This window comes from Onychomys torridus, chromosome 16 (assembly GCF_903995425.1).
Source record: "Onychomys torridus chromosome 16, mOncTor1.1, whole genome shotgun sequence".
Classification (NCBI taxonomy): Eukaryota; Metazoa; Chordata; class Mammalia; order Rodentia; family Cricetidae; genus Onychomys; species Onychomys torridus.
Window position 1 is genome coordinate 32,869,535 of NC_050458.1, and position 21,856 is coordinate 32,891,390.

At 49.0% G+C, this 21,856-nt stretch overlaps 1 long non-coding RNA gene across 1 annotated transcript in view; it reads right to left on the bottom strand.

Annotated features, from left to right (window-relative positions):
- LOC118597356 overlaps positions 1 to 21,856 on the bottom strand; it is a 45,538-nt gene that overhangs the window by 15,927 nt on the left and 7,755 nt on the right. The window lies entirely within an intron of this gene.

Consider the following 21,856-nt stretch of genomic DNA (forward strand, 5'->3'; position numbering starts at 1 on the left):
GCCTATTAGGGCCTATTATTTTCCTGTAGCTGAGGGAATTAACAGAGTCAGCTGAGTGTGGAGGCTGCCGCAGGTGAACACGGCTTTAAAGGCCCCTGACCAAAACTTAACAGGGTCACACTGGGGCAGGAGGCAGGAAGAAGCCCAGACTCTAGAACATTCTCTTGCGGGCAGGAAACAGACAGCCAAGTAGTTTGTAGAGAGAAGTTGAATCTGAGAATGAGGGAGGCCTGATGGTTAGTGGAGCTCGTGTCCTAACTTCTGAGATGGGTGGGATATCACCAAACATCAAGTGTGGTGAACAACTGCTTCTGCCTGGGGTTAGCCCTCCTGCCAAGAGTAGAACTTCCTAAGAGGCTAGGCCCTTCCTTCTCTTTTACCAGAATGCTTCTACGGCCTTTAAATAGTGGATGACCCAGAGCCCCAGATGTTCACCTTACATGTGTGCTTTAGGGCACTGACTATAGGACCCAATACCCAGGGCTGTCACTCAATGGCTTCACACCCCTGCCGCTCAGTTTCCCCATCAATACAGAATGACAATAGCACTTATCTCCTATGGTTGCTGGGATGATTCAGAGACCAAAATAAAGACAATACTTAAGATGTGTATTATAAATGCTCTCTAAAGGCTGGGACACCATCCTCATCATCATCATTGTCATGACCATGACCAACACCACTACCACTATCATCACAAACATTACAACTGTACTGTGCAAATAGTTATTCCCTGCCTCCTCCCATCACTACCATCACCATCACCATCACATCATCAAAAGTATCATCATCATCATCATAAAAATGTTACCACTATCATTATGAACATCATCATCACAACCATGACCATCACCTCATCACTCTGACCATCATCACCATCACCAGAAACATCACCAGGATGACAAAGAACACCATATCATCACGATCAATCACTGTCTGTGTCAGTGTCTCTTCTGATGCTATGATAAAACAAAACAAAACAAAACAAAACAAAACCCAGCTAAAGCAACTTAAGGAGGAATGGGTTTATTGGGATTGAGAGGAAGTCAAGGCAGCAGAAAACTGAAGGGGTTGGTCACATCAGCATCAGCCAAGAACAGAGAACAAGAGACTGATGGATGGATGCCTGTGGTCGGCTTGCCTTCTCCAATCATAAAAAGGTCAGGGTCCCTGTCAAGTCCAGAAGACACTCCCTTCCCCGAACTTCTCATTCCTATACAACCTTGCCATTTCAGTCACATGATCCTTGGATCTCTCTCTCTCTCTCTCTCTCTCTCTCTCTCTCTCTCTCTCTCTCTCTCTCTCTCTCCCCTCCCCCCTCTGTCTTCCCCTCTCTTCCCCTTCATGGTCTGGTCCATTCTGCTAGCCATGTTTAGTCTACTACTTTCTCTCCCCACTCTGGACTCTTCCAGATGCCTCTGGCTGTTCTCCCCCTCCTATCTACAATAAAACCCTTCTCTTCAACTATATCTTGGAGTGGTCACAGTCTCACTTTGTACATGTGGTGCCTGAAGGAAAAGGAAGAGATGACCGCATCTAGCTATGGTTGAGGAGGTTTTTATTGTACCTATGAGGGAGGGCACAGCCAGAGCCATCTGGAAGACTCCAGAGGAAGCATGGCCAGCAGAAGGGACTGGACCATGAGAGGAGAGAGAGAGAGAGAGAGAGAGAGAGAGAGAGAGAGAGAGAGAGAGAGAGAGAACAAGTGAGGAAGAGGAGAAGGAGACAAAAGAAGACCAAGAGGGCAAAGAGAACCAAGAAAGCACACAGCCAAAATGTCTGAGCTGTAAGGAAAACAGAGATGAGGAAAGGGACGTGATGCTTCTTGGCTGCGGGGAACGGGAGGGGATTGGAGAGGTTTAGAGTAAGGGGTAGGGTGAGACGTGCTGAGAGCAGACTTTGAGGCTGACAGAGACTGGCAGCCAGAGTCAGCTTCGATATGTTAATAGGCCTTCAACCTAACCAAGGCTGAGAAAACTCCCAGAACAGCACTGAGCCACGGTTGCAACTCACACAGCTCATTCACCTGTTACATGAGCAGAATCCTCTACAAGAGCTAAGCATAGGGTGTTATTTGTTACACAGCTCAGCTTACAGATCCAGAGTCCCTTCTGCAATGACTACTTTCTACCACCAAGCATTTGGTTTGTAAGAACGGAGGAGGGGGGGCAGGTGACATGCTTCTATGGATACACTGTGACATTAAGCACCTCCGTGGCCATGAATAAAGCCACTTCACTTCTCTGATCCTTTGCCTTCAGGTGCAAAATAAGGGTGGTGTCAATCATTACGGCGGGTTCACAGAAAAGTGCCGACAGACACAGAATTACCCTTCAGAGCTTTATTGGGGGAGCGAGAGAGTCTTGTGACCATGGGCAGCTATGATTGGGCCTTGAGGTGGGAGAGAAAGAGAGCGTCCACATATAACATGATGGAGTTTCTGAAGGAAAGAACCTTGAATTCCTGAGAACAAAGCAGGGTTTATACTCTTACTGCAGCAGGGGGTGGCCTGATTTCTAGGAGGGAGTAGGAGAGAGGCAGTGGAGGATCTGTGATGTAATGGGGGGTAGATGCGTGTTCTTTGGCTGTTGTAAGGATTGGCTGAGAGACCCACGGAGTTCTCAGCACTATGTCTAACAAAGGAGAGCTGGAGACAGACAGGATGAGAGCCTGGTGTACGAGGGTTGAAGATAGGCACCAAGGGGCTGGATCTAAATTGAAGTTGTATTCACATGTGCTTACAGCAACTACTCTGGGGCCCATGGGATGGGGCGGGAGGTTCACATCTCACTCAGATGGGGTGAGGGCAGCTGGGAAGAGGAAGTTGACATCATTAGGCACACAGAGGCACAGAAGGGACAGTAGGGTGGGAAGACACATGTGGGATACAAGAGATTCCCCCTTCCCATCTGTTTCTTAAAGGAGAAATAGAGACAGGGAATGTTTTCTTCAAGGTTACACAGTGGGCTAGCCTAGGAATTTGAACTAGGACACTGGTTTCCTGGGATCAGCCATGCACCATCCTGCTGCCTTCTGCTCACACAGGGGAGGAAAGTACCCTCACCCCCATGTTGCCTTCAGACCAATATCAAGTGCCACCGCCCTCATGAGTGGGCTGCCAGAACTTTACACAAACACACCAAGTTCTGAGTTACTTCCAACCCCTCCTTTGCCTGGAAAAGAGTGGTCACACTTGGTATTTCTAGAACAATCCACAGGACCCAGGGGACCTGGGGTAGCTGGATCCTAACCAAAGAAATTAACACCTGAAACCTGCCTGTCCAGTGTAGTGACCCCAAGGGTCAATGGATTCATTTGCAACCTGAGGAATGCCCTGCCCCTGATCAACAAATCCTGCCTGCTCCTACTTGCTACTCAGGTTTCCTGTCAAATAGGAGTTGCTTCACGTGAGAAATGCCTTTCCCTTCCTAACCCGCCATCCCAGGAAGCTGGCCCCTTACTTCCATATGGAGCCATCCCTACACTGCGGATCAGAGTCAAGGCTAGCTCCAGCTGGGAACACACCTGCTCTGCAGCTCCTGCTGCCTGGCCCTGTTCCAGGACGCCTCTGGAAACTTCATATTTAGTCCACATGCACTGAACCCCTGCCTCAGGCTCCATTTGGAGGAACCAAGACACACAGTGTGAGGTTGGTCTGAGCTATGAGCATGAGAAAGATCCTTCCAAGTTTAGAGAGATTTTTCTAGAGCAAGATCCTCAGCTCAAAACCAGTCCAGTCCACTGGCTTCATATGCTGTGCCAGAAGCCAGGGGTCACTTGGCAAAGAATTACCAAGTATCTGGTACATGTCAGGTCCATTTCTGATCCTGGCAGTGGTTCAGTGAAAAAGATGAAGTCTTTTCTTCCCTGCATGCTTGTGAGTCAAAACAGTGAACAGGTTTATAGAAAAGCCTCAAGTCTCTGAGGCAAGAAGGATGGGAAATGGGAAGCCCAGGCTCCCTGCTGTGATGCACCTCATGAAGTCCTTGTCCCTGGTCCAGATGCTAGGGTCTTTGCAGCATCTGTCAGCAGAGGGATCCATTAGAGGGCCTGACAGTCTCTTCCAGTGCTTCAAAGCTGCTGGTGTCATGCAGCTAATTCTAATTAAAATTCTACCTTAGAATTAAAGCAGCTCCTTGGTTGCACTAATCAATGAGCCAATTAGCACTACTAATTCAATAAAGTAATTTGATCAAAATAAATATAAGTAAAGTCCCTTGGTGGCAGCAAATTTCAGGTGCTTATTAGCCTGGTGGCTAGTGACTAATGCCACAGCCTATGCTGCTGTACAACTCACTGTCACAGGCAAAACTCATGGGTCCTAGGAGAGTTTGGGATGAATGCCTTAGGTGAGGTCTCTGCCCTCCAGCTCTCTGGCTGTGTGGCCTTTTTCTTTGGATGATCAACTCTCTGTGAGTTGTTTCTTCACCTTTAAGGATGGAACAGAACAGTCACCTTGATCTCTGGTGAAGACCTTCTGAGTCAGTGTGGGGGTCTGAGGGAGGGGAGTGGGTCAGGGCCCCAGAAGAACATCCTGCTGAGTTCCGGAGTGAGGCATTCGAAAAGCACAGAGACACCTGGGCGGTGGGGGCACACGTCTTTACACCCAGCATTCTGAGGCAGAGGCAGTTGGATCTCTCTGTGAGTTCATGGCCAGTCTGGTCTACAGAGTATGTTCTAGGACAGCCAGGGCAGTTACACAGAGACACACCATCTTGAAAAACAACAACAAAGCAGAAAGCACAGAGAGCAGGGACCAGGAAGACCGAGGGTCAGGAAAGCTCCAAGTGGAAGGGACCTGCAATGCATGGTGGGGTTGGTGGTAAGCTGAGCAGATTGTAGATTGACAAAAGAAGGTTCAGGGACATTCTCCCATCCAACTACTCAAGGACGACGTCTCTTCACATACCCATTTTCACATCCCTTCTCTGTTTTCCTCTGTCCTTGGGAACCTGTACACTCTGGAATCCCCAAGCCAAGCCCATCTTTTATGCTAGCTGTTGCTATGCCAAGATGGAGGCAGTCCTGGAAAGAAACTATCAGTCGCCTCTTGAAAACCAGCTCCATCCAAGGGCTTATCTGGCTCCAGGTGAGGATCCACGTAGGACCTGAGCCAGGAAGCAGGTCATCGTTGCCTTAATCTTTTATTGGCAAAAGGTTGGCTACCATGGTGGGGGTGCACCTGGAGGACCTGAGACAGATGCTGAGGGATGGAGCTGAGCTGTGAGGAGGCTCACTGTGCTCAGAAGACAAGACTGTACGAACCAGCTGAGTACATGGCATAGGTAAAGTGTTCAGAGCTTCAGTAGTGACCTGTTTTAGCAGGCACTTAGAGGCTTCTTTTGCTCAAATGTTCTGATTTTTTACTCAGGCCCACATTCAGGGGGAATGCCGGACACATCTGCCTGTGTTTTGCAATAGCCTCTTTTACTTCGAGTCATCCGATGACCTCTGCTGCTCAGGAGGCTAATTATTCAAGGAGTATCCATCTAGAAACCAGTGACCTCTAACCTCTCTATCTCATCCCGCTTTAAGAACACAGGTACTTGGGTCAGGATTGTGGCTCAGTTGGTAGAGTACTTATCTAGGTGGTGGCACACGCCTTTAATCCCAGCACTTGGGAGGCAGAGGCAGGAGGATCTTTGTGAGTTCGAGGCCAGCCTGGGCTATAGAGTTCCAGGAAAGGTGCAAAGCTACACAGAGAAACCCTGTCTCAGAAAAAAAAAAAAAAATTGTCTACCTGGAATGCTTGATGCCTTAGGTTTAATTTTCAGCATCCCTAAACTGGGTATGGTGGTTCACACTCACAACTTCCACATAAGTGGAAGTAGGAGCATCGGAATTTCAAGGTCACCCTGGTCTACAAAGACAAGTTTGATGACAGCCTGGGTTAACTGAGATCTACTCTCAAGCAAAATAAAATAAATGGAAGTAAAAAGATAAGTCATGGCCCTCAACCTGCAGTCACCTTGAGATCCAGGAATAGCAAGGCCTGTGGGCAGACAGCCCACCCTCAAGAAGAGAACAATTATCTTTGAAGGAGAGGCTGTACCCAAGAGCAGCTCACCTGGAAAAAACAGATTGGTCCCCTTGGGCAAGGATGGTAAAGGCAGTGAAGACAGAGATTAATAACTTATCGATCACCTTGCATGACTGAAGCCGAGACAATGGTGAGTGAGACTACATCTCAATCAGGAGTAAAGCTCATACCAGGACCCCTGCAGAAAGCCAACTTGGGGGTCACTGAACACCTCTCTTTATCTTTCCAAGTCGCACTGATGAAATCTCTCTGCTTTTTAGCCTTTCTCAATCTTCAGAGGCATATTGGGATGGGGTTGAGCGGAGACCACTGGAGCTTCTAGGGATGTAGCTTTGGGCCTAAAATAGCAGTTGCTCTCTGGGATGTGGAAAGCAGCTGTAGTAGGAGTGCTGCATAGGTGAAGTGCAAATCTGCCCAGCCTTTCATCAGCACAGACAGCATCCCATACTGGGGCCACAGATGCTCGCTGTGCATCTGCTCATCAGGCAGGCTTCCCAAGCTGAAATGGGGAAGAGGGCAGAGCGTGAGGTGGCCAGCTCTCAGGTTTTATCTCAAAGTCCTGGCAGTGAACTTTCCAATTGGGATTTGAAGGGATAAATGTAAGTGCCCGTTGCCGTAGCAGAAAAGGGGTGAGGAAGGGTAAGCCTTTCCATTTCCTTTTTTAATCTCCAGCCTTCTCTCAAGCTTCGGGATTAAACTTGGACATCTTGGCAGTCTGCACTCATCTCAAGAGTTTGCAAAGATACACACTTTATAAAAATTCCTGTCTAGCCACCGTCTGCTGTGGACAGAAAAGCAAAAATGGGGAGTCGGGGGTGGGAGGGTTGGGGGCTCAGGTAAATGAGGTTGATGGGGACAAGGTGTCTGGTATCTTAAATTCTTGCAAAAACAGGAAAATAAAAAGAGAGTGTAATGGGACTTTTCTGGTTCACCTACCAGCAGATGGGCAGTGTATTTATTGATCACCTACTGTATGCCTGGGACTTCCTATGCTAGCAAATGCTAACTACTTAAGTGTACACGGTTTCAAATATGCCATGTATGTTAATCCATTGACCCTTGAAGATGAGTCATGGATAGGTAACTTCCTGTCATCTCAAGTTTAGAAAAGCATAGAGAGGTGAAGTTCCTTGTGGATCACACAGCTCTGCGAGGGCAGTGCCAGATCCTGAATTCAGGTCTCCAGGCTCTGTAGCTGATGCCTACAGACACACATGAGACTATAAGCTGCCTCACTTCACCTTTGACTCATACTTTCGGAGCTACTCACAGACCATTGTAACAAGAGGCCATGGAGACTAGGAAGGGGCCAGGGCTCCCCAAATGGGGTCCATGAAGGTTCCACCCAGCTCCTCAGGCCTGGTTCTGTGGTATGTCCCCAGGTCACCAAGCATGGCAAAGCCAATGGGAAAACAGCTACCCAGAGAAACCGCTCCAAAGAAAAATTGGGTTTTCCAGTTGATGATGAAAACTGATGCAGCAGCCCTGGCTGCAGGAACATCTCTGGAGTTGGGTCAGAAGAGAGAGGGTGTGCTTGGCAAGGTAGAAAATTTTCTTATGTTCTTCAGTCAGACTAGAGACCAGACAGGGTACTTGTTGTATAGCAGTTTACTGTGAGATTGGAACATTCCATCCCTTCTCCACAAAGCTTAGTAAGACAGGAAGTAAAGGATTCAAGATGGTTTCAGGAAGTCCCTGAAACTGACCAGATTCCCTAAGGCCCTATCTCCCCAGGAGTATATAAACACTAAAGACTTTGCCTTTGTCTCAGATCTTTGGTGCCGCTCACAGTCTTCTCCTTTGTAACAAGATTCCAGGAGAGAGACAGGGATCCCCCCAGATGGGGTCTACACAGGCTGCACCCAACTCCTAAGCCTGCTTGCTTCTTTGATTTGTCACCAGGTCACCAAGTGTGGCAGAGCCAATGAAACAGCCACCCAGAGAAACCTATGCAAAGCTAAACTGGGTCAGTCTCACTGACTGATAAGGCCACCCAACTGGAAGAAGCAGAGTCCAGCAGAGCTGCCTGGAAGAGGCTAGGAGCAAATCTAACTCTCTCGAACTCACAGCAGGCCATGGTGTGCTCCAGGTTTCCAGGTTTTATGGTTGTCATCCATTTTGCTTCGGTGATGCAGCTGTCTTTGAAACATTTCTGTTTCTGTAAGTCACTCCGCACCCAGATTCCTGCAGCAACTCCAGTAAAACTTACTGGGTCACCAAGTTGGACTTGGACAGGATCTATACTTTTGTCTGTTTATGGTTCCCTAATTGGGGTGTGTAGACATGTGTGTATGTTGCATCTCTGAGGAAAAGATTTTCTCTCAACAGTACCCTCAGCCATTCAGGAAGGACGGGGATGGAGGGCAGGTGACTTCCGTGGAGGGAAGACAGGATCCCCCTTGTGGTCTCACTGGGGCTGCTAAGGACCAGGTATTTGATTAGGCATGTGTTTCAAGCCTCAGGAGGCCCCAGTGTCCCCTGAGATCATACTTATCAAGAATAAGGTGAGAGCTGAGGTCAGGAGAGGCACAGGGTGAGGAACCCCATGAAGAGCTCCATCTCTTAGTGCAACCCAGTGTGGTACCTGATTGTCTCAAAATCCCTGGGCTCCTGGACTTTCCAGTCCAGGTTCTAGGTTTCTGGTACCATCTTGGCAGGGTATCCTCAGCCACTAAAGAAATATTGACTCGATGCCACATATTTCCTTCCTTCCTTGGTGAGTGCCACCTGAGAAGCCTACCTACATCATTCCTTCAGGAAAGACTTATTTATGTCACAGCACAGTGACCCACCTTTGCCCTCTTAGATGCCTTTTGGAGTGAGGTGACTCCCTCTGGTGTCTCTATTTTCTGGACTCCTCCACTGTCCTTGTCCTGTCTTGGTCTTAGTGGAAGGGTGTATCTCAGATAATAAGTTCCATGCCATAGAGAAAACAAACTGTCCACTTCCTGAAGACTTTGTCCTATTCTTGGTACTCCCTTCCTGGTACTCCATAGCTCTCCTCTTTGTCCTGCCCTCACATTTTTCCTTGACCTTCCAACCCCAGTCATACTAGCTTCACATTTGCTCTTTGTCTCTCTAAGCACATTCCTGCCCCAGGGTCTTTGCACTGGTTGAAACGTCTGGCTCTCTACCATTCCTTCCTCAAATGTCATCCTTCAGGAAGAAGAACACAACCTGCATTTCTTTATCTCTTTCCTAGACAACTTATAGCCACTCTACTAGACCCCATGGTCACTATGATGTTAACCAGGCATTGATGACCAAAATGGCCAGCACAAGGGCTGGAGAGGCTGTTCAGTGACTAATGTTTGCTGCTCTTGTAGAGGACTCTGATTCAGTTCCTAACACCCATGTCTGGGAGCTTACAACCAGCTGCAACTCTATCTACAAAGGGTCCAATGCCCTCTGCTGCCCAGGGAGAGAGAGAGAGAGAGAGAGAGAGAGAGAGAGAGAGAGAGAGAGAGACATAAATAAATAATAATGTGGCCCTCACAGAGTTATAGCCCTACTCTGTTGTGAATGAGAACTATCCATATTTCCCACAATTCCAGGTCTAGCTTTCTGTGCTCAGCCATAGGGCTGCACATGCAGAAGGGTACACAATCCTCCCAATCTGAGCTTTTCAGACAGCCTCTTCAGGAATGGGGGCCAGAGCAGGGCCTTCAGGTGGACTCAAGCACAGAATTTCCAGAGCTCTCCACGAAGAGGCCTGGGTTGTTGTTCCCAGGACTCTGGGGATCGCCTGACTTTTGGGCTTCAGTTTCCTCGCACATCATTATGGAGCTCAGTTGAGGAAGTTTCTCTCTTGCCCCCATCACTCAGCAAATGATGAAATGTCAAAGTGGCAGACATTTTACATACAAGAGCCCAGATCCTAGCTGCCTTTGAGAGAGGAAGGGGATACTAGGAGCCCCAGTTTCCTTTCTGGTCTGAGCAGCAGCCTTGCCTGTCACCAGCTCCTGCAGGCTCTCCCAGTCCACCTGAGACCCCTGATCCCTCTTATCTCACCTAGACCCATCCACACCTGTACTGCTCATTTAGCCCCTACGGATGTACCATTGTGATCCTGGGCAGCCCTGTTGCCCACCCCTTCCTGACCTCCCCCTCCCCCATCATCCTTAAGGCAGACAGAACACTCAGCTTGAAGCTGTCCCTCTCTCCTCCTGCTGGCAGGATCACCCTCCCTATGTTGGGACCCACACAGAGGCCAGCAGAAAGACAGAACCTGGGGGCACACCCAGAGCTCTGCTCTACCACCAGCAAGGCCTCCTCTAACTAACTACCTTCTGCAAGGAATCAAGGTCCAGCTGAGAAGCTTAGGGAAGCTCCTGCAGGGAGCTCCATCCTAGCAATTTCCGGCTTGTAGAATTCCAGGGTTGGAAGGGACCTGAATAAAAGCAGCCAAATTAACCCAGCATTTCATGCTACACTCTCCTCCAGGAAGGCTGGTGATTCCTCCGGAGGTCTGCTAGGCAGAAGCTGTGACTATAGATACATCCCTGCTGTGAGGCACACCACCCCAGAAGCCCAGCAAGGAAAGCAAAGCCTTTCAGGTCGGAACTCTCCTCCCCTGCTCAGCTGTATTATGTGTCAGGTATGCCTCCTAGTTCGCAAGAAAACTATCCCTGCGGGAGCTACTTTAACCCTAAGCTTGCAGGTAAAGACCTGACGTTCAGCAAGGTGGAGACCTCCGGGTGAGGCTGTACAGCCTGTACGGACTGGGACAGGCTTTCATCTCAGGAATGCGAGACTTCAGAGGCGGGCTTGTAAACCCTACTTCAGCCTGTTAAGCCAGAAGAGCAGTTGGATTAAATCTGTCCAGTCAACTTGTGAAAGTCAAGAAGTGGGTGTGGTGGGAGGGAAGTTGAGGCCAGATGGAAGGCAGGGGAGGCAAAGAGCCCCCCTCGGCTATTGGAAAAAGGCAAATGAAGACAGAAGGTGACATCTTGTGACACTTATCAGCTTGGTGAAAACAAGAAGGCACTGGGATGCTGTGACGTTGCTGTGATTTCATCCTTTCTCATGGGAAGAGGGGATGTTAGTGATGCTGAGGAACCCTCTGGAAGTACTAAGGCATGTTTCATACAGGCTTGTGCAATATCCCAGCAATTCCCCACTTGGCAGAATCCCAGAGCTGCCCAAATTATCAAGCAGTCTCCAGGAGGTTGTCATACATTTTCAAAGAAGAAAAATGGTTGCCTGTAAAGAATTTACAGCAGCATGGGGTTGCATTGCTATGACACCATTTACAATGACATGAGACTGTACTGCTGTGACATCATTTACAATGACATGGGACTGTACTGCTGTGACATCATTTACAATGACATGGGACTGCACTGCTGTGATATCATTTACAATGACATGGGACTGCACTGCTGTGCTATCATTTACAATGACATGGGACTGCACTGCTATGACATCATTTACAATGACATTGGACTGCACTGCTATGACATCATTTACAATGACATGGGACTGTACTGCTGTGACATCATTTACAATGACATGGGACTACTGCTATGACATCATTTACAATGACATGGGCCTGCACTGCTGTGATATCACTTACAATGATGACACTGCACTGCTATGACATCATTTACAACAGCATGGAACTGTATTGCTAGAGCATCATCTACTATGGTGTCAAAGTGGTAGGAATCAGGAAACAAGGAGATGGCCACCACCCTTTGTCACTCATGGGGTCTGAAAAGGCATAGAGCACACGTCTAGAACTGAAAAACTGAACTAGGTGAAGGACTCTTACTGCTAACTACCACATTTGAGGACCCGGTGTGGGTCTCCACAACTTCACCTATTCATTCTGTATTCATTCAATCCGTGATGACTGAGCCCTTACATTGGGTCAGGTGATGTCCTAGGTGCAGGAGGGCCACAGCAGGAACAAACCTGACCACAAGGTAAAGCTGAGATTCCAGGAAAGACAGAGAGTAAATGAAGGCAGGAAAGCATGTCTGTAGGATGACCCTAAGGCCCTTGAAGAAGAATGCAGATTAGGACTAGAAACAGGGTTCATAAGGGGTAGGTTCCCGTTGGCAATGTTTTGTGGTCATTCTTCAGGGATTTCTATCTTGCTGGAGGTTGCTCCTTTCCTGGCCTGGAAGCTTCTGTGCCCAGACACTCCAGGTCAGCCTTCCAAGAGCTCTGAGTCATCCCAGCCCTAAGACAAACTTGATATGATCATGAGGGCTCATACAGCTGCCAAGTCATCAAGGTAGGATGCTGAGTCAGAGCCCAGCTCTGCCTTTGCTGAGCCAGGAGCACATAGGGTTTGGTCCCTGCTCAGCACAAAAGAGCCAAAAAAAAAAAAAAAAAAAAAAAAAAAAACTGCCAGGAGCCCTGGTCCTTGCCAGGTCTCCTCTACCACAGCCTTCCATCTGGCACAAAAGAACAGTCACCAAGATATGAAAAGCCTAGAAAAAAGCTGTCCCCCTTCCATCCTGAAAATCTCCTAGGAACCTCTTCCAGGAAACAGCTCAGTGTACCATCATCTTTGTGTGAGGAGATGTTTATCATCGTGTCATTTTAGAGAGCACCATGCCAGAGTGCTTCTACCCATGCTACTTCAGGGAAATCATCAGGATGGGGTGAGGTGGTACATGGTGCAGGCTGCAATTCCAGTACTAAGGAAGTGGAGGCAGGAAGATCAGCACTTTAAGGCTAGCCCCAATCATGTAGAAATTTTGAGACCAGCCTGGGATAGGAAAGATTCTGTCAAAAAAAGCTAAGTCGCCAGGTAGGTAAGTCATAGGTTATCAGATAGACTATGCAGCAGCAGCATCCTCAAAACACCCTTAGGATTTCCAACAGCACCGGAAGTATCTGCTGTATTGTGCAATGTGTGCCATCAGGCGAGCATGAAAAAGCCATTGCTGAAATCAGATCTCTAGGTAGCAAAAGATCTTAAAACACTGGGACAGGCAGGTACTTCCTGGGACAGGCAACCTATGAGAATCCGGGTATCTACTGGTTTTGTTTTTTGTTTTGGGGCTTTCATAGTTCTCTTACCTTTTCAAGATTTCTTTTTCTTTTTTTGGTTTTTTGAGACAGGGTTTCTCTGTGTAGCTTTGCACCTTTCCTGGGACTCACTTGGTAGCCCAGGCTGGCCTCGAACTCACAGAGATCTGCCTGTCTCTGCCTCCCGAGTGCTGGGATTAAAGGCATGCGCTACCACCGCCCGACTCAAGATTTCTTTCAGGGCCCACGGAGCAATTTTCTGACTGGAAAATGTAACTGTCTTAACCAATTTAAAACACAATGCTGGGCAGGGAGTCCCCACTCTAAGGACCTTAGTGAGAGCTCCAGAAACTGAGTATCAGGGTAGAGGTAGCCCAGGATCCCCTTCAGAGGCTCAGCTTGAAGTCGATGGAGCAGTGAAGGACACCCCCAGGAAGTGGAGCATAATGCTGCCCCAGCAACACTTAAAAAACAAAACCAAAGCACTTAAGGTGACTGACGGAGGCCACAGAATACTGCTCTGCACCTAAGACTCCTCAAGGAGCCCAGCCCAACAGTTGCCATTAAATTCCAACCCAAACCCACTAGAGTACAGAGGTCTCTTTACTGCAAACCAGGGTCACTGGCAAGGTGTAGTCTGCAGTTGGTCTGCTGTCTGTCCTTGTAGGGGTGTGCTGTGACTGAATGTCAAAGTTGAAAATCTCAGGCTCCGAGGATAAGCTACCTTATCTGGGGCAGCACAGCAGGTGTGGGGCAGAGCACAGAACGGCCCATCTACCTTCTGACCCAACTCTTGTGGTACTCTACACATTGAAGGAAGGAGTGCTTGAAACCCGGGTTCAAAATCCCAGCCCTGGCATCTTGGTAGTTACCCATAGGGAGTGCAGGTTTCCCTCATACTACTGGAGAGGGTATGGCCCTCACTCCACTTCCTGGCCACCTATGAACTGCTCTGCTCTACCAGTCTTCTCACCATGATGGGCTGAACTCCACGAAACAGTAAGCCCAAATAAACCCTTCCCACTTTAAAATCATCTCCCTTAGGTCTTCATCATAGTGAAGGTAAACAAAGATGGCCGATGGGAACAATCGAAAGCTAGTTAACAGCAGGTGATTGTTAGCGCCCCCAGAGAGGTTAAGTTTCCTTTCCCTTAGGACCTGGGATCTGATGTGTGGGATTCTGAACACAACTTTGGGCCAACTTGTAAGGCAAATGGCTCCCAGCAAGTGCAGAGCTAAGTAAGCAGCCATGGCTCTGGAAGTCCACCAGGGTTAAGGGACTTGATGGGAAGATGAAGGGTGGGGCTTGCTTGAAGTTGACACAGCCTTCCTTGAACCACAGACTGAAAAACACACCCATCCCATCTGAGGTTCTCAGTGTGCATGGCTATGGAAAAGAAGCACTGAACTGGAAGGCTGGGCCCAGCTCAAGGCGTTGATTTATCTGCAAACACAACAACCCTGCCCAGCCCTGTCTGTAGACAGCCCAGATCTAGACAGCCCAGATCCTCACCCTCAGATACTGTTCATTACCATCCAGGGCCTGCAGGCTGTTCTAGAGTAGGAGGTAGGAAGGTGGAAAGAATTGATGAAGACTGTTAAGGCTCCCTAGCCATCTGGAGCCACCAAATTCCCACGGGAGGACTCCACATTAAGTTTGTCCGATTGCATGGTTTGCTTCAAGCTGCCCATGGCTTCCTTTCTACCCAGACTTCTGCCTTTTTACAAACCATCTCTAAGGACCTGGGGCCTAAAGGCTGTGAGTTCTTTGAGATGCAACTAAAAGTCAGAGTGGAACAGAGAGAATTCTGGGCTTCAGGCGGTGGAGAATCCAATGAAGGCTTATGATTACAGGCAAACATGAGTTCACAGCCAGGGCTCTGGACAAAAATAGCCCATCATGGTTTCCTGGACTAAGAATTCACAGGACTAAGAGTTCAGAAGGCTCTTACATGAGCATTCCATCTTGGCATGGAAGGTGGGGTCCTCTTGGCTTCCAGAGGACTGAGGGGACCACACGGGGGAGGAATGAGGAGAGGTACAGGAAGCCATGTGTGTGGAGGGCCAGGGCTCAGCTATGGCAGCGCTTCAGACACATTGTGAGCTCAGTTCTCAGAAACAACCCCGGCAATCAGGCTCTGACTCCCCTCTGGCCAGACAAGAAAACTGAGGGTCAGAGAGGTGGGAAGACTCGTCAGGTCCCACACTAGCACCATCTTGATCCTGGGGTTGATGATTTGAGGCTCAGGGGCCCACGCAGGCTCACTCAGATGAGTATGTACTGTCTGTCACCTGTATTTTAGCAAAGGGCGGGTTGAGAGGATTGTTTCACTGTCAGCAGAGAGAAAGAGAGGTGAGCTTTTGCCTGTTTGTCCACAGTCAAAAAAAAAAAAAAAAAAACCAAAAAAAAAAACCAAGGACGAAGCCTTGAAGCAGATGTGTGGAGTTTCTTACTCTGCATGCTGTGTGATCTAAATCACTTCCGTCTCTATACAGCAGTGTTCTCATCTGGAGAAAGGGCATGGAGGTGGGAGAGTGAGAAAGATCACCCTGCTTCCTTGGGGCTCTGAGTACTTTCCGAGGTGTAGTAACATGCTACTATGAGCAAAGATCTTGACATCAGATTGCCAGGTGCAAATCCCAGCATGCTCTCTGCTTCTATGTGACCTCACACAGGTCTCAGTTCCTGTGACTCAGTTTACTCTTTGGAAAAAGAGGGTTAAAAACAATACCACTTAGCTCATAAGTTGCTATGACAACTAAATAAGAGGGTATATACAGAACCCTTAATATAGCACATGGCCTACACAGGCACTGCAGAGTGAAGACTGGGAACCAGCCCCCCCCCCCCCCCCCCCCCCCCCCCCCCCCCCCGCGCGCCCAATGCAGACCCAGGCTGTCTTCAGGCAGGAACAGCTTCCGGGGAGCAGCAGTACCTCTTAGTCCCAGTCCCATCACAGAGAGGTCAATCTTAATGGCCCCGAGCAAGGCTGGGGACTTAGAAACCCAGGGCCATTGTCAGGAAGGAGTATGGCATTCCCGGACACAGGAGGCTTGACAGCTGAGGTTGAATCCCTTAACCAGCCAGCTAAGGGCACTAGGCCAACCCCCGGCCACAACTCCTTAAACCTCCCCAGGATTTAATATTGCATATGAAGAGGGATTTAGTTTAACGCCAAACCTGGAAGGCTGCAGCCATCCGTCCCTACTCAGCCTTTATGCTAGGCTGGTATTCCCTAGGCATGGTACCCACAGGACAACAAGCACTGGTTCACTGCCCCATTTGTGCATTCAATTGTGAGGAGCAGACTATAGTCCCTGTGCAAGGCACTGAGGGTGCCATGGTGGCAGCAGCATGGTCTAGGGCCTGGAGGTATCTCTGTCTAGTGATGGGGACATAAATCATTAGTAAGAAGAGGTACACTGGGTCAGAAAGGTTAAAATATGGCCTGCTACCTGTGTTTGTAAAGCAGGTGTCTGTCACTAGGACACAGCCACACACAGTTGTCTGTTTAATGTTGTGGCCACTTCTAATCATCCTAACCAGGAGAGAAGGTCTGGTCAGCAAAACCTCATCTATTGACTGCACAGTCTTTCGCCATAACTCTACTCTGAAGCATGCATTAAAGGTGGGGTGTACCACCACATCTGCCCTCCCTAGCCAGGGTCCCAGTACCTCCAGGTATGACAGGACAGCCCAGGCCAGGGAGGCATGAGGACTTCCATGGAGTCAGGGAGTGAGGCAGCTGAGCCTGCAGTGATCTCATTAGGGGTGAAGGGACAGGGATAGAGCTTCTGGGCAGTGAGGCTAGCCTGTGCAAAGAGAGAACGTTACAGAGTGAGCAAGTGATGCCTCTGGGGACCCGCTGGAAACAATATGTGGCCACAGGAGACAAAGCGCATGGCAGACAAGGCTTGGGGCCCAACCTTGTTCTTGTAGGCCTCAAGCTGCTAGAAACGGGTCACCCAGGAATGGCATTCTATGTCTATCTGGCCACAGTAAGGCAAGGATATTGGTGGAGTTGGCATGGGCTGCAGTTTCTGAGGCAGAACTTGAAGAATCTAGCACCTACCAGGGAAATCTGACAGGCAAATAGCAGCTGGCTTGTGACTGGTTCTCATGAAGGAGAGAGATGGGTATATTTGGGGACAGGGGCTGAGAGTCTTTGAGGGGATTGTACTTAGGAAGGGCCCTAGGGGCTGTCAGTGGGGAGATGCTCCTAAATGAAATTAGAGTTTATAAAAATCAGGACTTGCCTGCTGTCTCCCTCACAGAAAGACCCAGACATTGTGCAAGGCAGGCTGACATGGAAGAAGCCCCCATCTTGAGGCTCCAGGTCCACACAGGACAGTATAGGCCCAGGTTGGTGAGGTGTTGGGGGGAAGTTTTGATACAGTGTGAACTCAGAAGACCCCAGAAAGTTGCTGACATTCCTAGAGGTGTTGTCCTTGTATAGGCAGAATATCACCAGTGGCCACCATGGCCCTTTCTACCCATCCACTGTCCTGTTCTTTGCCTCACCTACTGCTCTTGCCCTGCTGTCAGCTAGCTCTGCCCTTCTGTTCTCAGGGTCATTTCTGGGTCCCCAGTGCTCACAATGGTCCCCTCTGCCACACAGCTCTGCTCCTTTGATGGCCTGACTCTTAACCCACTCCTAGCCTGCTAATCAGTCAACACCCCCAAATCCTTTCATCCTCTGTTCTTACAGTTCCTGAATTACAGGAACTCTCTGGACTTCCTCAGTAATAATGCATGACTCTCCCCAGGAGTACCGGGCCTTCCTTCCTGAGGGATTTGGTTTGTAACAGCAAGGAAGCACCTCAGTTGTCTGAGCCCGGTCTTCCCTCCTGGCTCTCCAGTGGGTATTGTTTGCTGAATTTATGAGAAAACACAAGCAGGAGGGCAGGCTCTCTAGCACAGGGCTTCATAGAATGTCTTCAGGCAAGTATCACTTCAGGACCTCACCAATGGCCTCTGGGGACGTCCCTCCCTTCTCCCAAGGTGCAGCTGTGTCAGAAGAGGAAGGCCAGCCTTGCTTCCGGTCCTAAAGATTCTCACGGGTGGAGGCTTGTGCTCCGTTGCACAGCTCACACTGTGGGCATGCAGGCAGAGAGCCCTGGGGAAGTGTTTCCAGGTCAGGCTCTGTAGGTCCTAGGCTAGCACTGGGTTTTCCTGAGCTGATTTCTACAGTATCCAGACACTGAAGAAACAGCAGCAAGAAGCAGGTGACAGAGACAGCCAGTCAGTCAGGAGCTATCACCAGCCTAAAGAGGAGTTTTAGGAAAGCAAAGGGGAACAGGCTCTTATCAGCTGGTCACATTGGTCGTTACCCCACCTCGGTAATGACATTCTGTACAGCACATCTGAACACACTGGAGGCTGTCCCGCTGTGCCCCTCGTTCTGGGTGCAGAAACAGGACAAACTGGTCATTATATACTCTTAATTTCAGAAAAGACATGGAGTGGGTGACTTTTGCTAGAGTGACCAGTGCAATTTGTTTAAATTGGCTTTAGTATATGCATAGTACATTTAATATATTTGTAAGTGCATATGATATGCATAACAGAATGGTATAAAGTAGTGCATACTATATAGTACTTATGTATATGCATATCATGTAGTATATGAGTACAGTAAGTACACACACACACACACATGCATACAATGTGAATGTGTATGTAGAAATACATGCACAGATACATATAAGTTCTGCAGCATTTCCAATATCCTTGCCTCCTGGAGTTTTATACTATTAACTTGCTAACTCTCATAATTACCCTCTAAGTAGGTGTTGTTATCCCCATTTATAGAGAAAGGAAGTGAGGCACAGGAAACTTCAACATCTGGGTGTGTTCACTGGACTCACTGCAGCTGGATAAGGGATATGGCCCTTCCCCACCAAACCCAAGACAGCTCATGTTCCTGTTGTTCTTATATCCATCCTCGGGACTGCAAAGGAGAGGAGGTGGGGGTGGGGGTGGAGGAGCTCAGATTGTGCTCCAAGTAGAGGTCTTCAAGGATCCCAGCCCCTCTGTGGAGTTCCTAGTCAGAACCATTCGACACTAACACCAGGCTTCCTCTCACTTGTACCCTCAGGGGCAGATGACATTAGATCTCATAAAGCAAAGGCAGAGACTGGCATTCCAAAGTGTCATCTAAGCCAAACACTGACTTGAGATCTGCCCAACACTACTCTCCCCACTAACTTGATGTCTAAGCATTTTTCATTAAAATACCGCGGTTGCCACCTTATAATCAATTATTACTATTTGGGGAACAATGAAATGAACATTTCAAGAATTCTTCAGTATTTTCATCCAGTGCAATGTGTATTGACAGATCGGCATTATGCAAGCGATACAGTTGGGACCATCCAGATGCAGTGTGGAGGGGCAGCCTATGACAAGCGGAGTGGAGAGCTTCCTTACGCAGCCATTCCACACGCCGGGCACGCCATTTCTCAAGAGGACCCCTTGGCTAGTGTCCCAAGCTGCCTGCCCTTCCTGCCACACACAAGCCTGTCTCTATGGCAGTTATATATGGTGTGCCTACAAACTGCAGGCAGTTTCCTGCAGCTCGAACAAGGGACAGCTTCCAGGCCTTGCTGGGTGTGTGTGAAGGACCCCCGATGTCCCTCCCTCCATTATTCTTTCTCACATCCAAGCCAAGGACAGCTGATGAAGTGTGGCATAAACTACAAAGTCTTTCTGGACTTCATGGCATTTAGCAGAGACAGAGCTATCTGGATTCCACTGGATGCTGGAATCTTTTTTTTTTTTTTTTTTGGTTTTTTGAGACAGGGTTTCTCTGTGTAGCTTTGTGCCCTTCCTGGAACTTGCTCTGTAGCCCAGGCTGGCCTCAAACTCACAGAGATCCACCTGCCTCTGCCTCCTGAGTGCTGGGATTAAAGGCATGTGCCACCACCGCCCGGCCCGATACTGGAATCTTGGAAGCCCCTGAATTTCCACAGAATGTGGGCATTCCCGCCATCATGGCCCAAAGGCACTCACAATTTCATGGAGACCTGAAGTACTGTCACCAGGTACACATGGCCTGCAGGCCAGGCAGACACTTAGAGAACCATGAGCCGTGCTTGTGCTATTTTTGCCCTGTAGAGTGTCAACAACCCAAGCTGACCCACAGTGGGTCACAGTCCAGTGTAGTTCATTAACTGCTAGCATGCATCCTGCCCCCTCCACGCAGTAGCCTCTGAAGAGCGCAAAATTGGAGAATGGGCTCTCTTCCTATCAGAAACCAGCTCCCTTCACCCCATTTCCTGCCTCTTTTTTGCCTGACCCCTCCTTGCTCCTGTTCCTCCATGACCTGGACACTGAGCCCCACAGAAAAAAGATCCATTTGCCTGTCACACGATGCCACCCAGCTGTGGAATCTCCTTGGCTTTTACCCTGTCCCTCTCCCAGCCTCTTGGGATCATCTTCCAGCTCTTGTTCCCAGTCTTCCTGGCTGCGTTCCACAGCAAGGTCGCAACTGCAAACAGGTGGCAGAAATTCTCAAAGCAGTTCAAGTGGCTCACCCCTCCCGGGAACTCATCCCAGGGACACAGTTCACATAAAGGAAAATGCTCACAACATCACAGGGCTGGTGACAGGGCAATGAGCATCATATGCATTGACGTGTGTGACATATAAATATGTAACCACAGAGAAGGGTGGAAACTCCCAGGTTCTACAGCTGCTTGCTGGAATATTACACAACAACCATGCAGTACAATGATTACTCAAGGTGATTCCTGGAATACTCTCAGAGTGACTCTCCTTGACCCAAACACAGGATTCAAGGCAGGGAGAGATAGTCCCTGACTCCTAGAGGCCTCTTTTGAGCACACTGCCCATCTGCACAGGCTGCTCCCTGCATGGAGCAGATTCTGTTCTAACTGACAAAGAGAAAAGCAAGTCTGTGTCTCCAGCCTTAAAGGTCCCTTTCCTGTTTTTTTTTTTTTTTTTTTTTTTTTTTTTTTTGGTTTTTGTTTTTCTGATGGCCTTTACTCTCGCTCGACACAGAGGGTAACTTTAGTGCTTGGAAAAAGTGTTTACACAAAAACCATTGAGCAACACAGTGACGTATCTTCCCCGAACGGCCTCTTGGACGTGCTGCGGGATGGAGCACAAAGGCTTGCCAAATGGATCTCAGGCGAGCTGTCTCGGTTACCCTCCCTTCTCCTTCCTCCTCCTCCTCCTCCTCACCCAGTCATTGATTTCCGAAAGGGCTGAAGGCTGCTTGGGTGTGTTTGCTTAAGAAAGTGGGAGGCATGCAGACATGTGAGTGGTAGCTATTTAGGCCAGTATCCAGAAAGAGCAAAGGTTCCCAAAGTCAAGACCCCAAGCCCACAAGATACAGGATCTTCTTTTTCCATGGCCCTAAAACGAGGTCTGAGGTGGTGTCATAGGGTAGCTGGGACCTGAGGAGGCTGAAGCAGAAAGGCAGATCCCCCGGAGACCTGCCTGACACTCACCCACTCAGCTCAGTACACTCTGGATGATGTGTTTATGGATCTAGCAGGTAGGCCAGCCTGTGGCTCTGAAAGCAGTGTGAAACAGCCTGGCTTTGGATGGCATTTTCTAGTGCATTGGGGATGCCTAGATGTGCCTAGCCCGTCACCCACCTCAGTGCGGGGAAAGGAAAAGCTGCATTTGTACAGGTTAGCACTCACAAGGGAAGAGGAGACACCAGCCCTGCTCCCCCAGGAGCTGGCCCAGGGCTGTTCAGGACTGGCCAGGGTGACAATAGATGCCACAAGGGAGATGGGGAGATGGCAGAGGAGAAGGCTTGGTTGAAGATGGGGTGGAAAGGAAATGGGAGGGGACGCTTC